Source organism: Lissotriton vulgaris, unplaced genomic scaffold, assembly GCF_964263255.1.
Source record: "Lissotriton vulgaris unplaced genomic scaffold, aLisVul1.2 SCAFFOLD_480, whole genome shotgun sequence".
NCBI classification, from domain to species: domain Eukaryota; kingdom Metazoa; phylum Chordata; class Amphibia; order Caudata; family Salamandridae; genus Lissotriton; species Lissotriton vulgaris.
Window position 1 is genome coordinate 275,864 of NW_028240796.1, and position 24,048 is coordinate 299,911.

A 24,048-nucleotide genomic window follows, 5' to 3' on the forward strand; every position below is an offset into this window, starting at 1 on the left:
CAAATCCCCTTGTGGCTAACTGTGCCATAGGAGCGCCTTTACCGGCTACGCCTGTGCCCCATTGTGGGCTGCTGTCAAATGGCCGGAGATGACGGTGGCCCCTTCTGCTTTGTGTGTGCCAGAATGAGAATGAAGAGAGGCTGAGGGTCCTAAATTTAGATCGAGGCACCTGTAAGTTAATAAGACAATCCCCCTGGGGCTGCCCTGCTTTATATCCCTCTACCCACCAGAACTCCCACAGTAAATTTGACATTGGCTTACTGGGCATTGCACACCTACAAACACACACTTTGTGCCTACCTGAAAACTAATCGGGCGTGGCCTCTTCGTGGCTGATGACCGGACCTTTGCAATTTGGCTATTTCTCACTAAGGGGGCCTGCACCCAACAATTATTGGCACCGAATCTGCCCACATACTACGTAATCAAAGGCTGACGCAGTATTACGCAAACCACAAGGATACTGGAGAAGACTGCCTCCTGGACAATAATGGTGTATTTTGTAATTTCTCCGTCAGTGATTGTCTGTGCCGCATGCTCTGGCCACCTACATTATATTACCAGAGGAGTAACTTATGACTCTCTTGTATGCAATCTGATGAGGTACCTGACTGACTAAAAGGAAAACAATGGTCTATAGAGTGTGACAGAAATTACCTGTGTTGGAGCAACTACAGTTCACCAGTTTTACATAACTTTTCCAATCCCAGGCTTGAGTATGGTTTCCATCAGCCCACCCATTTGGCGGAACTTCGTCATCTGGAGAACCAGGAGAGAGGGGTCAAATATAGCCAAGGTGGTACAAAGGCTGATGTACAAAAGTACTACACCTCCTACTCTCTGAATGACGCAGCCTCTATGTTTACTCAAGGTATGTAAGGACCGGTGGAGTGCAGTGCAGGTGATAAGTGCAAGTGTGATAAAAATGACTAGAAGGACAAAAAAAGTTTATTAGGGATTGTCCTAATGCCATATAATAAAAACCGCCTGATAGTTTGGAATAATTTTAACTATCCTTTGGCTAGGAGTGGGGTCAACATGTTTCAGCCGAGTGGGTCATTGATCCGGCTTTCTTCAGGACCTAGTAAGTGATGTGCGTTACTACAAATAAAACTGTTCACGTGAGAACAGAAATTTCAACACTAATATATTCAACAAAAGAAATGGATCAGTGGTTATTTACCAACCTACCAGACATATATCCCATGTACGTGTAGTTCCAAAGTTACTTCTTCATCCCTGAAACAAAAAAACAAAAAAAGGGAATACTATCAAGGATAAAGCCACTCGACTTGAGCTGGTGAACGGTAAAAGTGCTCCGAACAGGGAGGTTATCTCTGTCACAAAGTCGTTCATACATTGTATACGACTGATCCCATTTGTCACAAAGTACTGATTGAAGAGATTATAATTTTGGTAAATGAAAGGTACTCACCCAGCTTTGTGTGGGGGTAAGCCTCACCTCACCCGGCAACTGCTCGGCGGTTGAGGCCCCGCTCTAGTGGTGAAAAAAGACCATGGGGGAACAACAAGTGATTACATAATCTCACTTATGTGCCCCTTGTAAAATCACATAAAAACCCCTGTCTTGTGTGACCACAAACCGTGTAATTTAAAAAAGCGGACCCGACTGACATCCACTGAAGAAATCACTTTAATCTGACCCGAGTTTTATTGTACAAAACTCTGTGGTTACAATCAAAAGTTGGAATGGAAAGATAGCTATCATCCTCACCAGATAGATTCATACAATATTACTTATGGAAGATGATGAAGCTATCTGTAATATTTCAATGATTGTTAAAATAATGACCACATTAAAGCTGGTTGCATTGGTTAAAGATACTGGTCATGTTGCACAAAGTTAAAGAATGGTGTATTCTGCTGAAAATAGTCATACTAAATATAGCTTCTATACCCAAAAAGGCAAATAAAGGCCAGGGAGAACAAGGTAAGATTTAAAAAGCTAGATAGAAAGTAGCAACCAAGACACCGGGCTGTAATTCCTATTGAGCAGCAGGAGTCAGGACTCACCTATCCGTCGGTACCTCGTCGCAGTCCACGAACAGTGTGGGAGGTACCGAGGAGGGTGAGGCGTCCTCTGTTAAACTGTCGCTAATTGGTTGATAAAGTCTCATTATTCAATTATCCAATAGAATCCCGCCTCTATCTACTTGGTTGGCGGCTTGTATCTTTTCCGCTGTCCTATTGGTGCACTTAATACGCTCGCGCGGTCTCGCGGCACTGTTGTATTCCGAACGCGAGCGTTGTTTGTATCTATATTGCGCATGCGCCTAGCTGGCCCCTCGCTTCTTGTATGAACAAAGGCGGAAGGGCGTGCGCTTTGATAAGACACTGAATAGACGCGCCTGAGTACTAGGCATTGCTCACATGCATACGTATTCATTGTAAGAGAACCGAGTGGCAGCGGCAGCACTAGTTCCAGATAAACGGCAACATCAACAAACTATGTGTAAGGAGCTGAGTGTATATGGGAAACAGAGAAGAATCCATTCTATATACACTATAAATCTCGTTCTTTTTGAGGTGGTGATAGTTTATAAACTAGAATCTAAAAATTATACACTTAGCTGCTAGACAGAATAATATACAAGCCGGCCTTATCTAAATGTTGAATGCGGTCAAAGACCAGCATTTACACCAAGCCTAATAGGACGTGCTCTGAGTAGCTGTGTAAGGCAGTTCTGTAGGAGCTGTGTTGATCCGTATGTACTACTAAGTATACGAATCTTTGTCAAAAACCTCAATTTGATAGTTGTTTTACTGCACAACTAATTTTACTCCGGGGATTTCTCAGTGTGCGTGTTATAGACCACCACCGGATTGTTCAATCACACCAGCATTTTCAAAGTCCCCTACTGAGAGGGACTGTTATTGGTAGTGGGACTGGTAAAAGTGTTGTGAAAAAAGTTATGATGACAGCTATTTACTAATGTCTTTTGGGGAACCCAGAGTATGCCTATAATAGGCTATATAACTGTCAGATGATTACCCAACTCAATGAATGAGTTGCAACAATATTGAAGTTAGAGAAGACGCGTTGCATAGGAATGTGTTAGTCTCTAGCGATAATGTTGAATCTGGTTTTCAGTTGCTGTCAATAATGTGGCACTTAAGATGTGACATGTAGGGATCATGTGGAGATCAAATCTGGACCCAGGGAATGCTGTCATTCAAACTTTCTGTGTCAGTCCTGAGTCTAAAAATCCATCTTTGTCCCCTGATAAACAGGAATCTAGAAATGTCAGTCACATGTTGAGGAATCGTTGGGTGTTCAAGTATCACCCATCTCATGTCATCTGCCTGATGTTTGGCACTTAGGAAATGATTGATTAGGCATGTAGCTTGCTTATTGCAGCGTATGGTGCTCTTGTGCTCACTGATTCGTAACTTGATTTTACGAATGGTGTGGCCCACGTATCTCAAGGAGCACGGGCAAGAGATCATGTAGATCACACGGTTAGTGTTGCAATTAGTATGATTACGCAGAATCCAAGGGCGGTCAGTCCCAATATCTACGGACTCCATCTTCATCGTCTGGGGACAAACACTGCATGAACCACAAGGATAGTGGCAACATACCGGTGGGAGTGCCCAGAGAGTATTAGACTCTAGTGCCGACTGTCGCCTTGGTCGAGTATGTACAAGGCTGTCACGTAGGCTTGGGCCTCTTTTGAAGGCAAACAACGGTGGGGGAATCTTCTCTGTGGCAATGTTAAGGATACGCCAATGTCTGTGCACCGTCTTTTGTATTTTATTAGACAGTGTGCAGAAAGTATTGACGAATGTAAGCCATTCGGTTGCTGGTTTAGTCGTGCTTTGATCAAGTAAAGCATCCCGATTGACATTGGAGGCTCCCTTCCATGCTCTTCGTACCAGACGTTTTGGGTACTCTGGAGCCTGGCGGTGTGATGACAAAACTTGGGCATGTTTGTGGAAGAGTGCTGATGTTGAACAATTTCTGCATACTCTTAAAAATTGACCTACAGGGAGATTTTCGCGTAGGGCTCTGGCGTGGTGACTGTCGAAAGCAAGTAAGGAATTCCTTGACATAGGTTTTTTGAAGAGTTTGCATTGTAGTTGTCCATTCTCTTCGAAGATGGAAATATCAAGAAAAGACAGTCTAGTTTTGCTGGACTCAACAGTGAATCTCAAAAATGAGTTATGTTCATTGAGCCATGCATGGAAGGTGGTGATCTCGGTGGCGGAGCCTCGCCATACCACCAGATTGTCATCTATATATCTCTTCCACAGCAACACCTGGTGGAAAAAAGGGTTGCTGTGGTTGAGGACATGATTCTGTTCAAAAAGGTGGACATAAAGGTTGGCGAGGCTGGGCGCAAATGCGCTACCCATTGAGGTCCCTGAGACCTGGAGGAAGATCTGGTCTTCAAACTGAAAGTAATTCTCCATCATGGCTAATCTCGCACATTCCATGATGAAATTAACTGGAGTAATACTTTCAAGATCCTGTGTATCAAGTAGACTTCTGATGGAGTAGAGAGTCTCTTGTTGGGGGATGCATGTGTATAATGACTCCACGTCAAAGCTTGCCAGTAGATCAGTGGATGCATCAAAGTCAATACTGGGTAGAATACAAAGTAGATCTGCAGTATCCTTTAAATAGGTGGGCATCTCAGCCACCAAAGGACGTAGAAAAAAATCAACAAATGTCGATAAAGGCTCTAACAGCTAACCGATCCCGGAGATGATGGGACGCCCTAGGGGTGATCGTTGGACCTTATGTATTTTAGGCAAGCAGCAAAAATACGGCATTACCGGATGTGTAGTGAACAAATATCTGGAGTGTCCAAGGCCTGACACAAGATGATACCATCATCATTAAAGCAGCAGATAAGGGGGCGCCACCATCCTGCAAGATGTGGAAACATATCGTGCAGAATGCTTAAGACAGTTGGCAGACATAAAGTCCTATCGACGGTTGGAATCAGACCCCACCCCCAGGTTAAGCTTAGAGATCAAACAACTGGTGGAGGAAGCAGCAGCCGAAGGCCAGATATTTGATCACTACACATCCGGTAATGCCGTATTTTTTACTGCATGCCTAAAATACATAAGGTCCAACGACCGCCCCCAGGACGTCCCATCATCTCCGGGATCGGTTCGCTGTTAGAGCCTTTATCGACATTTGTTGATTTTTTTCTACGTCCTTTGGTGGCTGAGATGCCCACCTATTTAAAGGATACTGCAGATCTACTTCGTATTCTACCCAGTATTGAGTTTGATGCATCCACTGATCTACTGGCAAGCTTTGACGTGGTGCCATTATACACATGCATCACCCAACAAGAGACTCTCGATTCCATCAGAAGTCTACTTGATACACGGGATCTTGAAAGTATTACTCCAGTTAATTTCATCATGGAATGTGTGAGATTAGCCATGATGGAGAATTACTTTCAGTTTGAAGACCAGATCTTCCTCCAGGTCTCAGGGATCTCGATGGGTAGCGTATTTGCGCCCAGCCTCGCCAACCTTTATGTCCACCTTTTTGAACAGAATCATGTCCTCAACCACTGCAACCCTTTTTTCCACCTGGTGTTGCTGTGGAAGAGATATATAGATGACATTCTGGTGGTATGGCGAGGCTTCGCCACCGAGATCACCACCTTCCATGCATGGCTCAATGAACAGAACTCATTTTTGAGATTCACTGTTGAGTCCAGCAAAACTAGACTGTAATTTCTTGATATTTCCATCTTCGAAGAGAATGGACAACTACAATGCAAACTCTTCAAAAAACATATGTCAAGGAATTCCTTACTTGCTTTCGACAGTCACCACCCCAGAGCCCTACGCGAAAATCTCCCTGTAGGTCAATTTTTAGGAGTACGCAGAAATTGTTCAACATCAGCACTCTTCCACAAACATGCCCAAGTTTTGTCATCACAACTCCAGGCTCTAGAGTACCCGAAACGTCTGGTACGAAGAGCATGGAAGAGAGCCTCCAATGTCAATCGGGATGCTTTACTTGATCAAAGCACGACTAAACCAGCAACCGAAAAGCTTACATTCGTCAATACTTTCTGCACACTGTCTAATAAAATACAATAGACGGTGCGCAGACATTGGCGTATCCTTAAGATTGCCACAGAGAAGATTCCCCCACCGTTGTTTGCCTTCAAAAGAGGTCCAAGCCTACGCGACAGCCTTGTACATACTCGACCAAGGCGACAGTCGACACTAGAGTCTAACACTCTCTGGGGACTTCCACCGGTACGTGGCCACTATCCTTGTGGTTCATGCAGTGTTTGTCCCCAAACGATGAAGACGGAGTCCGTAGATATTGGGACTGACCGCCCTTGGATTCTGCGTAATCATACTAATTACAACGCTGACCATGTGATCTACATGATCTCTTGCCCGTGCTCCTTGAGATACGTGGGCCACACCATTCGTAAAATCAAGTTACGAATCAGTGAGCACAAGAGCACCATACGCTGCAATAAGCAAGCTACATGCCTAACCAATCATTTCCTAAGTGCCAAACATCAGGCAGATGACATGAGATGGGTGATACTTGAACACCCAATGATTCCTCAACATGTGACTGATATTTCTAGATTCCTGTTTATCAGGGAACAAATATGGATTTTTAGACTCAGGACTGACACAAAAGGTTTCAATGACAGCATTCCCTGGGTCCAGATTTGATCTCCACCTGATCCCTACATGTCACATCTTAAGTGCCACATTATTGACAGCAACTGAAAACCAGATTCAACATTATCGCTAGAGACTAACACATTCCTATGCAACGCGTCTTCTCTAACTTCAATATTGTTGCAACTCATTCATTGAGTTGGGTAATCATCTGACAGTTATATAGCCTATTATAGGCATACTCCAGGTTCCCCAAAAGACATTAGTAAAAAGCTGTCATCATAACTTTTTTCACAACACTTTTAACAGTCCCACTACCAATAACAGTCCCTCTCAGTAGGGGACTTTGAAAATGCTGGTGTGATTGAACAATCCGGTGGTGGTCTATAACACGCACACTGAGCAATCCCCCGAGTAAAATTAGTTGTGCAGTAAAACAACTATCAAATTGAGGTTTTTGACAAAGATTTGTATACTTAGTAGTAAATACGGATCAACACAGCTCCTACAGAACTGCCTTACACAGCTACTCAGAGCACATCCTATTAGGCTTGGTGTAAATGCTGGTCTTTGACCGCATTCAAGATTTATATAAGGCCGGCTTGTATATTATTCTGTCTAGCAGCTAAGTGTATAATTTTTTGATTCTAGTTTATAAACTATCACCACCTCAAAAAGAACGAGATTTTTAGTGTATATAGAATGGATTCTTCTCTGTTTCCCATATACACTCAGCTCCTAACACATACTTTGTTGATGTTGCTGTTTATCTGGAACTAGTGCTGCGGCTGCCGCTCGGTTCTCTTACAATGAATACGTATGCACGCGAACAATGCCTAGTACGCAGGCGCGTCTAATCAGTGTCTTATCAAAGCGCACGCCCTTCCGCCTTTGATCATACAAGAAGCGAGGAGCCAGATAGGTGCATGAGCAATATAGATACAAACAACGCTCGCGTTCGGAATACAGCAGTGCTGCGAGACCGCGCAAGCGTATTAAGTGCACCAATAGGACAGCAGAAAAGATACAAGCCGCCAACCAAGTAGATAGAGGCGGGATTCTATTGGATAATTGAATAATGAGACTTTCTCAACCAATTAGCAACAGTATAAGAGAGGACCCCTCACCCTCCTCGGTTCCTCCCACACTGTTCGTGGACTGCGACGAGGTACCGACGGATAGGTGAGTCCTGACTCCTGCTGCTCAATAGGAATTACAGCCCAGTGTCTTGGTTGCTACTTTCTAGCTAGCTTTTTAAATCTTACCTTGTTCAGCCTGGCCTTTATTTGCCTTTTTGGGTATAGAAGCTATATTTATTATGACTATATTCAGCAGAATACACCATTCTTTAACTTTGTGCAACATGGCCAGTATCTTTAACCAATGCAACCAGCTTTAATGTGGTCATTATTTTAACAATCATTGAAATATTACAGATAGCTTCATCATCTTCCATAAGTAATATTGTATGAATCTATCTGGTGAGGATGATAGCTATCTTTCCATTCCAACTTTTGATTGTAACCACAGAGTTTGGTACAATAAAACTCTGGTCAGATTAAAGTGATTTCTTCAGTGGATGTCAGTCTGGTCCGCTTTTTTGAATGACACGGTTTGTAGTCACACAAGATAGGGGTTTTTATGTGAGTTTACTAGGGGCATATAAGTGAGATTATGTAATCACTTGTTGTTCCCTCATGGTCTTTTTTCACCACTAGAGCGGGACCTCAACCGCCGAGCAGTTGCCGGGTGAGGTGAGGCTTACCCCCACACAAAGCTGGGTGAGTACCTTTCATTTACCAAAATTATAATCTCCTCAATCAGTACTTTGTGATGAATGGGATCAGTCTTATACAATGTATGATCGACTTTTTGACAGAGATAACCGCCCTGTTTGGAGCACTTTTACCGTTCACCACCTCAAGTCGAGTGGCTTCATCCTTGATAGTATTCCCTTTTTTTTGTTTTAGGGATGAAGAAGTAACTTTGGAACTACCTATACATGGGATATATGTCTGGTAGGGTGGTAAATAACCACTGATCCATTTCTTTTGTTGAATATATTAGTGTTGAAAGTTTTGTTCTCACGTGAACAGTTTGATTTGCAGTAGCGTACATCACTTACTAGGTCCTGAAGAAAGCCGGGTCAATGACCCACTCGGCTGAAACATGTTGACCCCACTCCTAGCCAAAAGATAGTTAAAATTATTCCAAACTATCCGGCGGTTTTCATTATATGGCATTAGGACAATCCCTAATATACATATTTTTTGTCCTTCTGGTCATTTTTATCACACTTGCACTTCTCACCTGCAGTGCACTCCACCGGTCCTTACATACCTTGAGTAAACATAGAGGCTGAGTCATTCAGAGAGTAGGAGGTCTAGTACTTTTGTACATCAGCCTTTGTACCACCTTGGCTATATTTGACCCCTCTCTCCTGGTTCTCCAGATGACAAAGTTCCGCCTAATCGGTGGGCTGATGGAAACCATACTCAAGCCTGGGATTGGAAAAGTAATGTAAAACTGGTGAACTGTAGTTGCTTCAACACAGGTAATTTCTGTCACACTCTATAGACCGTTGTTCTCCTTTTAGTCAGTCAGGTTCGTACTTAGGGGTATCGAGTATAACCGGTCTCTAAATATTGCCCCCTAGACCCCCCACCTTTCTTGTTGTTAATCTGATGAGGTACCCCAGCTCTTTCTCTGTGTACTAACAGTGCAAGGGAATATCTCAGTGCATCGTTGCAGGGCTAAATAAGCAAGATGGGGAAGCCCTGAGTGAACAAGGTGCAATCTCAGCTGATTGATGCAACAACTCCTGCTGATAGTGGGGGAGATGCCACACAACACGCTACCTCATCCTAGCCGCTCCTACGGACCATTCACATCAGTTCGATGAATTGATGGCAGCGATAGTAGGCCCCAAAATTGACTCCCTACACACAAAAATTAGATTTTGTAGGGAAGATCATAAAAAGCTAAAAGACAGAGTAGAGGAATCAGAATCCACATTAGCATCCCTATGCCCTACTGTCTCCACGGCCACGGATCAAATCAAATCCCTCCAGCAAGAGGTGGAATACTTGAAAAGTCGGGTAGAGGATGAGGAAGGAGAATCCCACATGAACAATATCTGCATCGTGGGGCTGCTGGAATGGGTGGAGGGCCCCAGCATGGAACTGTACTTAGAGTCCTGGTTCCACGCAGATATCCTTAAGGGCAATTCTCCAAAATTCTTTTCAATAGAGAGGGCGCATAGAGTACCGGGTGGCCCACCCACCCCGGGCAATTCTCCTCGGCCAGTGATAGCGAAACTACTGTTTAACTATCGCGACTGGGACCATATCCTCCAGGTGATCAGGGCTCGCAGTCCCTGGCAGATTGAGAATGCAACGGTGCACTTTTACCCAGGCTACACTCTGACAGTGCAATGCCGCAGATCATCCTATATGGAAGTAAAGCAATGCCGCAGAGACTATGAGATACTATATGCATTGCAGTATCCAGACAAATTTACTTATTCAACACAAAGACAGCAGTATATATTGCTGTACACCTGAGGAGGCCTGGTCATGCTTAGATCAAAATGGTTTTGTGCATACACCACCCATTACGTCGGCGGATCCCCAACAGCCTTGGAAAATTGTGGGTACATGAAGGGGCCGCAGAAGAAGCAGAATACAATGTCCTACGAATGCCCAGCTGGCGAAAGAACGTGTGCAGGCCATAAAGATGGCAAAGCATCTGGGTGGTCCCGTGACACCCTCCAGATTCGATATAGTGTGGAGAACCGGGCCTTATGGGCCGGGCGGTGCAGGGCACACCTAAATCCCCGGATTCACCTGCCTTGTAACTAACAGAGACACTCGACACTCCGTTGAGCGTGGAAACCAGGTTTATTAGCTGCAGCTAAGCACAGTTGTCCCAGAAGTTACACGCAGGGTGGATTCTAAGGAGACTGCCACTTCAATCCATGGCACACAATCTTTTATAGGAAACACATTTACAATATCCTACTCCTTGCACATACAAAACAAACCAATGAGAAAAGTTGAAAAACAAGCTATCAGGTGTCTCAAATACACCCCTTTCTCAGACCACGTATGCTACTCCTCCCAACAAATTTATCAGTGATGGTGTCCACAATCCCCTCTTGCAGGTGGCAGGACGTACTTGCGTGTCTCAAAGGATGATTGTGTAACAGGAGCAGACACGGAGAGAATAGCGAAGGCCAGTTGGATAAGATAGTATAAGGAAAGAATAGGAGAGGGCAAATAGTTGGCCGAGGCCGGGATCAATCGAACCAGACATGGATTAACGAACTCAGCCAGAACCTGACATTGGATTTCATGAACAAGAACAATGAAGTTACCCTTTAACTGAAAGAACACGTTGCAGCTGGAAAAGGAAAAGCACATCGTTCGCCGTGCTGCCTGAGTGAGGGCAACACAAAATGGTGACAGGACACAAAATGGCGGCTAGATACGGGACGAAATCTGAAATCGTAGAACCTCAGACCCTCCTTTTGCCATTACTCAGGCAATACACCAGGGACTCAAGTCAATCTGAGTCGAAGTCAGTGGCCATGAGGTCATCGAGCTGTTGCTGTAACATCATTCTAATGTTCTCTGTTTTTTGTAACACAGGCTTCGGGACACACATAGTGGCACAAAGACCACATATTGCAGGTCCACACTGCACACAAAGGCAACAAGAGAAGATGATGGCCAAGATCATCCCAAGGAAAGTTAGTATCTTCCATCCCCATGTGGACAGTAGTCCCGTGTCCTGGTGTATAGACTCGGAGATGGTATGTAACTTAGAGATAGCTTGGTATACTGTAGGGGCATTATCAGGAATGTAAACACTGCAACTAGACCCGATCAATTTACAGACTCCACTACGATGTGCAAGGATAATATCTAAAACTATCCTATTTTGTAAAGTCATAAGACGATCCACCTGAAGCTCGGCTGTCACATTGCTCAAGGCTCCAGAAGTTTCATTTATGGTAGCCTCAACAACACGAGCTAGGTGCCTGATGTCTCTGCTTTTGGCCATTGGGCCCCAGAAAGGAAGCAACCCTTTAATGAAGTCAGATGCCTCCTGTCCTGCTGTGTCTTTCTGATCAAAGACTCCCCTACCATGTCTTTTCTTGTAATTACTTGAAGGAGCAGTATACGTTGGGGGAAGAAGAAAAGCCACATACCATGAATAAGTAGGAAGCCATGTATAGGCTCTATCGTGCCAGATAAAATATGTGCTTTGTGATGGCACTAGCGGTGAGGGAATCTGAGGTGCATAAACATAAGTATAAGAACAGATACTCCTCTCTTGCTGATTCTTAACATTCTGGCCATTAATTTGTAAACAGGAATTACCTCGATGAGGTACAGTCCAGATTGGCGGAGAGCACCTTAGTTTAGCCTTTTCTGTAAGGCTAGTAACATATCGGGTTATGTTCCATCCATCATATGTTCTCTTCTCATCTATAGGGATCTTTCTAATCTGGGCAATCTTAGCCATAGTCACTATTCCCTTAATCAAAGTACTATGACTAAAGTCTGCTCCACCACCATATGGACTACCAGGAGGATATCGCAGCTGATTTTGATAGAGGTTAGAGAACATAGCCAAATAAGCCCAGACGGAACCTTCATAGGAAAATGGAAAAACTAAATACGGCATGCCTCTCTCTGTATTATGAGGCATTAGCCCACAAACCCAACAATCAGTAGTATTCATCACTAATTGGTGTTGATGCAATAACTAAATAAACGAATTGTTGAAGTATTCGGTCCTCCTAATCTGTTCGTGTTCTGAAAGTGTATAAAACCGATGTGGGGTGGCAGTAGTAGGAAAAGATAAAAAGACAGATGTAAGGACAAGTGATGGCTGCAGAACATAAACAACCCAACTTCCACACGCTAATAAAGTACATAAACATATCAAAATACAAAGGGTTATTCCATATGGACTAACCATTAATTTCTTAAGTCTTTCTTTCATATTTACAGTCTGATCATTAATTTCCACTTTAATATCCATTACTCTAAAAGCGTTGCTCACGATAATCTTCCTAGATCACTTAGCTGTGATTGTTAGCGTCCTATGACACTGCAAGTCCTACAGACCCTAGGTCACTACTCAGGTCACAGCTTAAGACTCCTACTGTGACCCTTCAACTTGATGGATAGTGGAAGAAAACACATTAAGATGTCTTTCAAAACAAAAAGGTATAATCCGAAAAATCGTTAAAAAAAAGTGTTCAATTGTCTTTGGTCTTCTTCGATCGTAAATTATATCGAGTCTTATTAGGGATCGTCTGGTCCTTAAACAAGGCTTCTGGATTCACTGTGATCAAACACAGATGTGTTGGGACGGCCTCTTGTAACACGTCGTTGTCTTCTTTCTCAGAGTTCGTGTGGTCCAGGCGTGCACTACTAAACGGTACAAATCTAGGCACTTTTTCACTTTCGTTATCACCTATGCCCTCACGAATCCACTGATAAAAAGGCAAAGGCAAAGGTACCCTCTTATAGTGCACACCATGGACCCAGTTCTTTTTCCCAACAACCTTCACTGCCGTCCGTGTAGTCAGTAGTACTTGACACGGTGGGCCCCAATGAGGTTCCAAATTCCGCTTCCGCTGAAAGTTTTTCACGCAGACCCAGTCGCCAGGTTGGATGGAATTACCTGGGTCTGTGGAGGCCTCTGGCAAAGCGTTTTGAACCTGTTGATGAAGAACACGTTAATTAGTGGTGAGGTCATGCAAGTAGTCAATCAGCATTGGGTATGGAATATCAAAATACTTTTTAGGTCGAGGGACTCCCCAGACATTTGCTGGCCGCCCAAAAACTACCTCATATGGACTCAGACCTAAACGAGAATGCACAGTAGTTCTCGTAGACAGAAGTGCCAATGGTAGGGCATCAGGCCAGGGGAGACCTGTGCTCTCCTGAATCTTTGCCAATTTGAGCTTGAGAGTACCATTATAACACTCTACCAATCCTGCTGACTGAGGGTGGTTTGCCGCATGGAATTTCTGTTTAATACCAAGACCTGCACATACTTTCTGCATGATCTGGCCTACGAATTCACTCCCATTGTCAGACCAGACAATGCGCGGCAAACCAAACCTCGGGAGAAACTCCTTCAAAAGAACTTTGGCAGTAGACAAGGCAGTATTGTCCTTTAGGGGGTAGGCCTCTATCCATCTGGAAAAGGCACAAACCGCCACCAGAACATACTTGATGTTATTGCAATGATCCATATGAATTTAATTGATTTGCAATACCTCAAAAAGATACGTAGGGGGAGCAAAATGACCTGCTGGAGTTGGGGTTCCCTTTCCTGGATTATGCATTAAACAAACAATGCAGTGCTTCACCACATTTCCTGCACATTTACTGCCATACTGGAGCCAAGATTTTACAGATGCCCTTTGCACTAATATGGGCTGGACCTTGCGCCATAGTAACTACAGGTAGTACATAGGCGACTGGTAACACCCATCGTTGATGCTCTGACAATTCCGTCCAACACCCAGTCGCGTCCAAGATTCCCGTACTCTCTGCCCACTTACTCAGCTCTTTCTCAGTAGCCTCTTCTTGAAACATTCTCACACTTTCTATCGTGTCCTCACACATTCCTCCTTCCCTGACCCATCTTGCAGGACCCGAAACATACATACGACTCGTAACATCTCTCGCTGTCTCTTTTGCTACTTCATCTGCAAAAGCATTCCCACGACCCACATCATCAGTAATCTTTTTGTGAGCGCAACACTTGATTATTGCTATTTGTGTAGGCATAGCAAATGAGTCAAGAAGATCAGTCACCAACTGGCCATGCTGTATTTTAGTCCCATGGGAAGTAAAGAATCCTCTTTCCTTCTACAATCGACCGAAACTGTGAGCCACACCGAAAGCATATTGGCTATCAGTGTAGACGTTCACTCTCCTTCCTTTCGCCAAAACACATGCTCTCGTTAAAGCAATTAATTCAGCTGCTTGGGCTGAATTCTGTGCAATACGTGCTGTCTCTACTACCGTATACAAAGTGGTAACAGCATAAGCTGCAGTTGTCTCACCATTTGGAAGCTTAAAACAAGATCCATCTACTATTAGGATCCCGTCCGGATCCACAAGTGGTGTATCTTTTAGATCTATTCTGCCTTTCGGTTTCCTCCTCTGTTCGGAGAAAACAATCATGCTGTTCTTGAATGCCTATCTCATCCGGTATAGGCAACAATGTTGCTGGGTTCAAAGTATTACACCCCTTAATATGCATATGGCTGGCCAAAAGCGACAGTTCATATCCAGACAAGCGAGCACTCGTGAGGTGTTGTGTCTTAGTCCTATTCAAAAGAGTATCTACTGTATGTGGTACCATAACAACAAGGGTGTTGTCCAATACCGATCCAGCAGACTGACGAATAGAAATTGCTGCCGCTGCTGTAGCTCTAAGACAACTAGGCAATGCCTTGACTACTGGATCCAACGTAGCCGAAAAATAGGCACATGGCCGTTGTTTGTCTCCAAATTGTTGCGTTAAAACTGATAACGCACAACCTTAACTTTCATGCACATAGAGTGTAAAAGGCTTACTGCAATCCAGAGTACCTAGCACAGGTGCAGAACACAAAGCATTACGTAAATCAGAAAAACTCTTTTGGCATTCATCAGTCCAAGGGAGAGGTTGTGGCGTATCTTTCAACGTAAGTGCCAACAAAGGTTTAGCTTACTAAGAAAAATTCGGAATCCATTGTCTACAATATGAGGTTATGCCCAAAAAGGCACGTACCTCTCTCTGTGTGGTTGGCTCAGACATTAGTGCAATTGCTTGAATTCGTTCTGGGGTCAATCGTCTCCCCTCCTTCGACAAGAGATGACCTAAATAGGTAACCTCTTGGTGGCAGTATTGCAACTTAGAAGGGGACACTTTATGATGTAGATCAGACAAATGACGCAACAAAGAAACCGTCACATCTTTACAAACATCCTCCGAATCAGCAGCAATCAGCAAATCGTCAACATATTAGATCAAAGTAGCACCTGGAGGCAAAATGAACGTGTCAAGCTGAGATTTCAAAGCCTGGCGTTAAATGGAGGGACTTTCACAATAACCTTGAGGAGCACGCTTGAACCGGAAACTTCGGTCTCCGAGAGAGAAGCCAAAAATATCTCTACTTTCCTCAGCAATAGGAATACTAAAGAAATCATTCTTCAGATCGATAACAGAAAACCAGGCCACCGAGGTGGGTATCATAGTAAGCAAAGCAGTGATATCTGGAACAATAGGAAACTGGGGGACAACAATCTTGTTGACCTCCCGAAGATCAATCACAAAGCGATACATAGGTGGTTGAGAAGGATCGCTGCGTTTAAGAACGGGGAGAACCAGACTCTTACAAACATTGCCTCTCATTTCTTCAACCACACCCTTCTGGACCAGATCATAGATGATAGCCATCAAGGCTCGCTCACCATCATTAGAAATCTTGTACTGTGGAATGCTTGGCAACTTAACATTAGGCTTAATAGTAACCACATAAGGAGGAATCTGCAACAAACCAACATCGTTCGGACCTGTAGCCCAAAGTGTAGCAGGAAGAGATTGCAACTCAGGTGGAAAACTATCCTTCAATAGATATATGGGAGAAACCAATTTCTTACCCAAAGTAAGACGCACACCAGAGGGGGTACAATACAATGTTGCATGAATACATTTCAACAGATCCAAACCCAACAAATTCTCTCCGCAACCAGTCGTTAAAATAAGTGGAGCTTCCAGATCGTAAGGACCAATCGAAAGAGGCAAAGGACAAGAAACTGGGTTAGCAACTGGGGTGCCAGAAAATCCTACAGAAACGTTTGTTAAGCCAGACAAAGGTGCCCCAGGAAGTTTTGAATGAATCATAGAACTTCTCATTGCACCAGTATCCAAAAGAAATGGCTCTGCAACACCCAAAGCAACTACCTCAACATAAGGCCCATTCTGATCCACTGGAACTGATACGACTCCCTTACTTTGTCCATGGCTGTCCTAACTAGAATGAAAATCCTGAACCTCACCTTCAACACAATAATCATCATTGTAATATTGCGCAGTATTCTGCTGATCAAAGTAATTCGAAGAATTCTGAGGGGGAAAGGAACGCTGCCCCTGAGGCAACGCACCTCGCCCTCTACTCCTAGGTGCTGATTGAAAACCACCACAGCCTCGCGGCCCTTGAAATCCACCATTACGCTGCAATAAAATCGGACAACTATTCTTAAAATGGCCTTCCTCTTTACAATAGGCGCACTGATTAGGACCAAGGAGAGGTCGCGGAACAAAAGGCTTAGGTTTCTGCAGCAACCTCTGAGACTGAATAGGTTGCTGGAACTGACGCTGACCAGAACGAGGAGGATAAGCCTGCTGAAGAAGAACTTTCGTCTTTAAATCCTTAGTCTTCTTCTCAGCCTTATCTTTTTCCTCCTTGTTCCTATCCTCATAATACTGAGCAGTAGCTAGTATTTGGGCAGACGAAGAAACAGCCCTAGAACTTTCCGAATCTTTCAATTTATGGGACAATTCAGGAAGCAGATTGAAGACAAATTTATCCACAAATAATGGCTGTCCACCTTCAGTACTCAAATCCTGACCACTATGGTCAATAAATGTCTCCTCAAACCGAGTAAAGAAATCAGAAACACTCTCATCTTTCTTCTGCTTACAAGCAGCTAACTTATCCCAGTTAACGCGTAAGGCAGGCATCATCATCTTCATTAAAGTTATTATTCTACCAGGCAACTGTGTAATCAAATCATCTGGTTTAGCACCACCCACTTGTGCTGTATCTGCGGCAACTATATCAGCCCAAGTACCACCCAAAGCCTGCTCATGATCCTCTCTACGAATCTGAACCCACAATGCTTGTGGAACTACATTCCCCATCAGCATATCAACATCAGCCAAATTCATAATACATGCATCAACAGTCTGGGACAACTCTTTATAATAACCAGCAGGATTTTAACGAGGGTCCGGCAAAGACTGCTTAAGTGCTTTAACTTCAGCTCATTTCCAAGGGACATGTACCCACACACGCTGGAAATGAGCAGGGACACCTTGAGCAACGCCTACTTGCGGAACCGCTTCCCTCCATACTGGAGGAACTTCCCTCATCGGATAATTCTTGGTTTTCTGTCTAAGAGCAGGATCAGGTTCGGGAATAGTCCGGGAAGAATATAAGGACCTGAAAGTAACAAGTGTCTGTATAGCATCCTTAACGTCAGGACCCACAATAAGTCCTTTATCAAACCTATCCTGTATATCCAATAGACCCTGAGTAGTTAGATCCAACTCCATATCCTCCCATCCTTTAGTAAGTGCGTCACACATAGCATTAAAGACGTATCTCTGCGTAGGCGCACTCCACTGGAGAAAGGTACTCAGTATATCGGATACACTATATAACGGACCATTCATCATCCATTTATGAGCAAGGGAGTCAAATGCAACTCGTTCCTTGGAATCTGGGAGTTGGCTACGGGATTGCCTTCGAGATTAAGCAGGGGACCTATTGAACGGGCCAAAAAGGGGGGAGAAAAGTCCAGAGACAGTATCAACTAACCGAATACGAATCGGAGAAGAAGTAGGGAGTAAAACTGGAGACGCAGTATTAAGCAAAGGAAGAGAAGGACTACTCGTTGCAAGAGACACAAAAGGCAAAGGAGACTGAGGTACAGAAGTTTATGGCAAAGGAGGTGCAGGCGGTATTACTGGAAGAGGCAATGGTGCGGGAGCCGGAGCTCCTGGCTGAACAACAGGTTGCTGCACAGGTGGCAATAATACAGGTGCATTAGCACCTGGCGCATACGGCGGAGGTAATTTCAACAAATGAGACATTAAGGGATCTTCATCAAGATCTTTGCGTTGTGGAGGTAACACAGTATAGCACCTATCAATTGCCACCCGATGCTGTCTATCCAAGACCTCAATCGCACGATTAGTCTCATCGTCTTTAAATTGTTGGGCAACCTGTATAACCGTCATATCTTTCATTTTCCTATCTCTTTTTGCTTGTTTAATTTCTCTGTTTGGCTTCCTTACGCCAGAGGCGGAAAGAGTCAAACATTGCTGGCCGGGCTTTTCTTTTGAACAGAATTGCTTCCAAATTATCTAATATATCAGGCTCAAAGCTTTGTGGCCACCGTAGACACCATCTTTCTTCGTGTATCAGATCCATGCGTCGTTGAAGGTAATGGGACCAACACCATGCTTAGAATAGAGCTCATAAGTGGGAGTTCCAACTGGAGGAATCGGACATGACTCCTCATGCCGGGAATCCCTAGTACAACAAAAACAACAGAACTTCCTAAATCCGCTCAGACCAGGAATTTTAAGCACACTGATCCGTTAACTAACTTAGAGGAGTGAAAGCAAGAAACACAGTACAAAAGTACTCACCCCTCGGCTTCGACTATTGCAACAGACAAATAACAAAAATCAAAAACAAAACAAAGAAGTGGGCGCTACCCACAAATACTTAACTAAATGGTCTTCTCACGCCAACGGAGGTCCGTCCAACGTCTTGTGATACCAATCATCACCAGAGGGTCCAAGGCAAACCGGTAGTCATAGCAGCAGTCATCAGCAGCCATTGGAAAGGAGTAGCCGCGCTGTAAAAGACCTTCGGTCCACTTCAACATACAGGGGTCGCTTGACGTGGCTCGCGAATCCTCCGGAATTTTCTTGCGGTGCTTCTCACGACCCTCAGGGGGAACCGCTACCACTGAAAGTGCCCCATGTTGGGCGCCAGTTAGAGAACCGGGCCTTATGGGCTGGGCGGCGCAGGGCACGCCTAAATCCCCGGATTCACCTGCCTTGTAACTTTGTAGTTTTTGCAGTTTGTAACTAACAGAGACACGAGACACTCCGTTGAGCGTGGAAGCCAGGTTTATTAGCTGCAGCTAAGCACAGTTGTCCCAGAAGTTACACGCAGGGTGGATTCTAAGGAGACTGCCACTTCAATCCGTGGCGCACAATCTTTTATAGGAAACACATTTACAATAGCCTACTCCTTGCACATACAAAACGAACCAATGAGAAAAGTTGAAAAACAAGCTATCAGGTGTCTCAAATACGCCCCTTTCTCAGACCCGGTGTGCTACCCCTCCCAACAAATTAATCAGTGATGGTGTCCACAATCCCCTCTTGCAGGTGGCAGGACGTACTTGTGTGTCTCAAAGGATGATTGTGTAATAGGAGCATACACTGAGAGAATAGCGAAGGCCAGTCGGTTAAGATAGTATAAGGAAAGAATAGGAGAGGGCAAATAGTTGGCCGAGACAGGGATCAATCAAACCAAACATGGATTAACGAACTCAGCCAGACCCTGACATCGGATTTCATGAACGAGGACAATGAAGCTACTCTTTAACTGAAAGGACACGAAGCAGCTGGAAAAGCAAAAGCACATTGTTCGCCATGCTGCCTGAGTGAGGGCCACACAAAATGGCGACAGGACACAAAATGGTGGCTAGATACAGGACGAAATCTGAAATCGTAGAACCTCAAGTGCAAGGTCAGTCACTTCCCCTAACAGACTCACAACATGTGGCATTGAGGGAGGGAGCATGAAGATTACCCCACAAACAGCAGAGGAATTTGCGTGACCCCCAATCGATATTTTAAATGTTTGTAGACAAAGCACCGATGGCTTGTTGCCAGTATGAGGGTCGGTTCGTCTATTGACACATGAGGGACTCGACTGCTAACATGCAATTGAGCGATGCATGGCAGAGTGAGCACCCTACAGCGTGTACATATTCACATTTCTCCACACTGCATGATCTTCTCACGAGGATAGATGCAATATATTACTCGGCCAATTCCTTGCCCAGGGTAGCACATGCAGAACACCTGGCAAGCAAAATTTCTGACCACAGCCCACTACAATTGCACCTTTCATGGGGTACACATAGAGCCAGGATTCTAACCTGGCGTCTTCCCATTGCTGTGCTTAAGTACGTGGTGTTCCACTCCTCTCTCTCACAATCTATCACCTCATACTTCCAGACCAACACATGCACTGCCTCCAATATAGGTATAGAATGGGAAGCATTCAAGTCAGGTATTCATAGTCACGCCATTAAAACAGCATACGGTTCCTGTATGGCACTTGCATCAGAACTACAGAAGCATGAGCTGTAAATTCAAAGATGACACAGATTGTCACCACAGACCCCAATATTATCCCCTTGCCAGCTGAGGCACGTCTGGCAGACAAGGAGACATTGGATAGTCTCTTTGCGCTAGACTATAAACAATGCCTAGCTCATCTACATTCAGAGGATGACAAAGCAGGCAAAAAGCTGGCGTGGAAATTGAATAACAGCACTTCGCAACCCCTCATCATAGCGATATATAATAATGAGGGCAACTTGGTGAACACACATGAGGCGATTAATGACTCTTTTCATAATTATTATACCTCTCTGTACTGCGCTCCTGACTCTGGTGATCTCCCTCACATTCAAAAATTTTCATCAGAAGTCCAACTTCCGCAGGTAACACAACTCAATATGATTTACTCGAGGAACCCATCATTGTGGACTAAATATCTGACACTATCAAACAGTTGGCAACGGGTAAGACCCCCCGGCTGGCCCTTGGAGTTTTTCTCTACTTAATCGGAGCAACTTGTACCTCGGCTTATCAATATGTATGGAAAAGCATTTGAGAGAGGAGCGCTTCCACCATCTTTGCATGAAGCGTCACTAGTAGTGCTGCCAAATGGCCTCCTATCAGCCACTTTCACTAATAAACGTCGATTATAAAATGTTGGGGAAAATACTGGTCAATATACTACTAAAAGAAATACCAATACTGGTACATGAAGATCAAAATGGTTTAATTCCATGGAGAAGCACTGGCCTGAACCTACACGGTGCTGGACTGTGCCCGTACAGAGCCTGAAACCCCTTGGTTAGCAGACTCAGACATTAAAAATGCGTCCGACACTTTGGGTTGGTAATATCCATTAGGTGCGTTGGCCAGATTTGGCATTGACCTAAATTCTTGAGATGGGTAAGAATATCATACACAAAACCGCAAGCGAGAGTAAAGACAGGCTGCGTCATATCCCCACCGTTCGTAAAAGAGCATGGCACCAGACAGGGCTGCCCCCTTTTGCCCCTTTTATTTGCATCGGCCATGGAGCCTTTGGCATGCAAGCTATGCCAATGGGTGCTGGACTGAGCCATTCAGGCGGACAGGCAATGGCACATAGTATCGCTCTATGCATGATGGTGTTGTTAGATGCCCATGTGCATGTCTCTGGTCTATGGGTCAATTGGTCTAAGTCTGCAATGTTCCCAATGAAATTGATTTCACCAGAGCAGAGAAACGATGCCATGTACCCCATTGGAATAGACATTTGACACTTGTCAATGTATCACTCCCGGCCAGATATCATAGATGTAAACCTGGGTAAAGCAATGACTAGAGCGCACACAACCTTTCCGTTTTGGGGGAGCCTGCCCGTATCCCCTATGGGCCGGGTTGCTATCTCCAAAATGCCTTTACTTTTATGACTATTTTACTTCTTCTCTGTCCTCCCTCATAAAATATCACATAGTATATATATATAAAGATATATATAAAGATCTGGAGTCTCTGCTTGTCTCCCTGATATGGGGGGGCTCTAGATCCAGGGTGGCACTTCGTAAATTGTACCTGCCACTGACAAACAGAGGCTTGGGTGCACCAAACTATGAGCATTATAATGCTGCAGTACAACTGCATTGGCCAATGAGGTGGCTTGGGGGTGTAGGGTTACCGAACTGACCTCTTGGGTGCTACCACTGCAACAACCAACCGTAATAGAATGGCTGTTGAGGTCAACAACTATATTGCAGGAGAAACAGGGTGGCGGCCAAGCATAGCTGGTTCAGATATGTGCTTCCCAGAGGCCAACCTGCACCGTATGCACCCAATCTACTAATGGAGATTCTTCTGGGCTCATTTGTCACATACGCCCGGAGCTGGAGCCCTGGTGGGCGGCGGGGTTGGACACCTGGGGTGACTTATTTGCAGACTCGCAACTGCAAGAGCTTGAGGGGTTAATAGAAGACGTCAGGATACCACAAAGGATTTTCATGCTCCATGCATTATTATCTCAACAATTCCTCCAGACGTGGATAATCATGCGGAACCCACCACATTGCACACATTCTAATCTATACTCACCCATGGAAGGGGCAAACATGCGGTGACAAAAATGTATAACTTTCTCAGACCCGGCCCTACATCTCTATTGACACCATCCTGCATATACTGGGACTCAGCTTTGTTGATCACTATTACCGATAAGCAAGGGTCACAATGTATAGGGTACCCTAAAATCATATCCACGAATGCTAGGCTGAAATATGCACAATTCAATTACCTACACCACACATATTTAACACCACATAGACTGGCTCGCATGTATCCTACCTCTACTGATGCTTGCTCTTGCGGTCTAACCTCAGAAGCAACATTTTATCATATGGCCTGGACTTGCCCTCGTATCAGTACATATTGGAATGAGATATCAGCGACACTAACGGAAGCGACGGGCACTTTAATAACAGCTCAGGGTCTGCACTTTCTACTTGGCATCACCAAACGCTCTGCCTCACACAAGAACCTTAATACATTTCTACACTTGTCTCTGGAATTGGCAAAATGCAAAATAGCTTTGACCTGAAAGTCACGCACTGGCCTAATGCACCTTTCTTGGCTCTGAGCAGAGCACTAGTTGCGGAGCATACAACACAAGCACTCAACATCGCACATGCACCATCACAGACTTGTCCTATACAATGGCATGAGTATTTGCCGTTCATAGAAACTAGTTTGAATTTATCAAGTTCAACCAAGTTGTGAAACATGTCCTCGCTCAGCACACCTAACACAGCACAAAGTCACGCGATTAAATATATAACATGTCTCACAACATGCACAGCTGAGTCTAAGATGGACGTGGATCAACATATATCCACGTTTAAGCGGGGAACGTGGTACCCCCCTGCTCTCTTTTCCGTATCACCTACAACCACACATAATTATTTATTCCCATCCTCATTGGGTTAATTCCACAGTACATGGGTAAGTCAGACGAGATCGAATAATTTCAGGTAATTTGCAGTTTATTTGTTGAAAAAATGTAATGCTTCAGTGTCACTAACATTCAATGGCATGCATACAATGCTAATTAGATTTTATAGTGAGGATATCCGTGCCATTCGTCCACCACACCCCCCCCCAACAAAGACACTTTACACGAACTTGGTGTTCACTGCGTAGCTTTTATTACTTGTCAATAACACCATCTTTATTTGTTATTAAACCTCCAACTTTTACCAA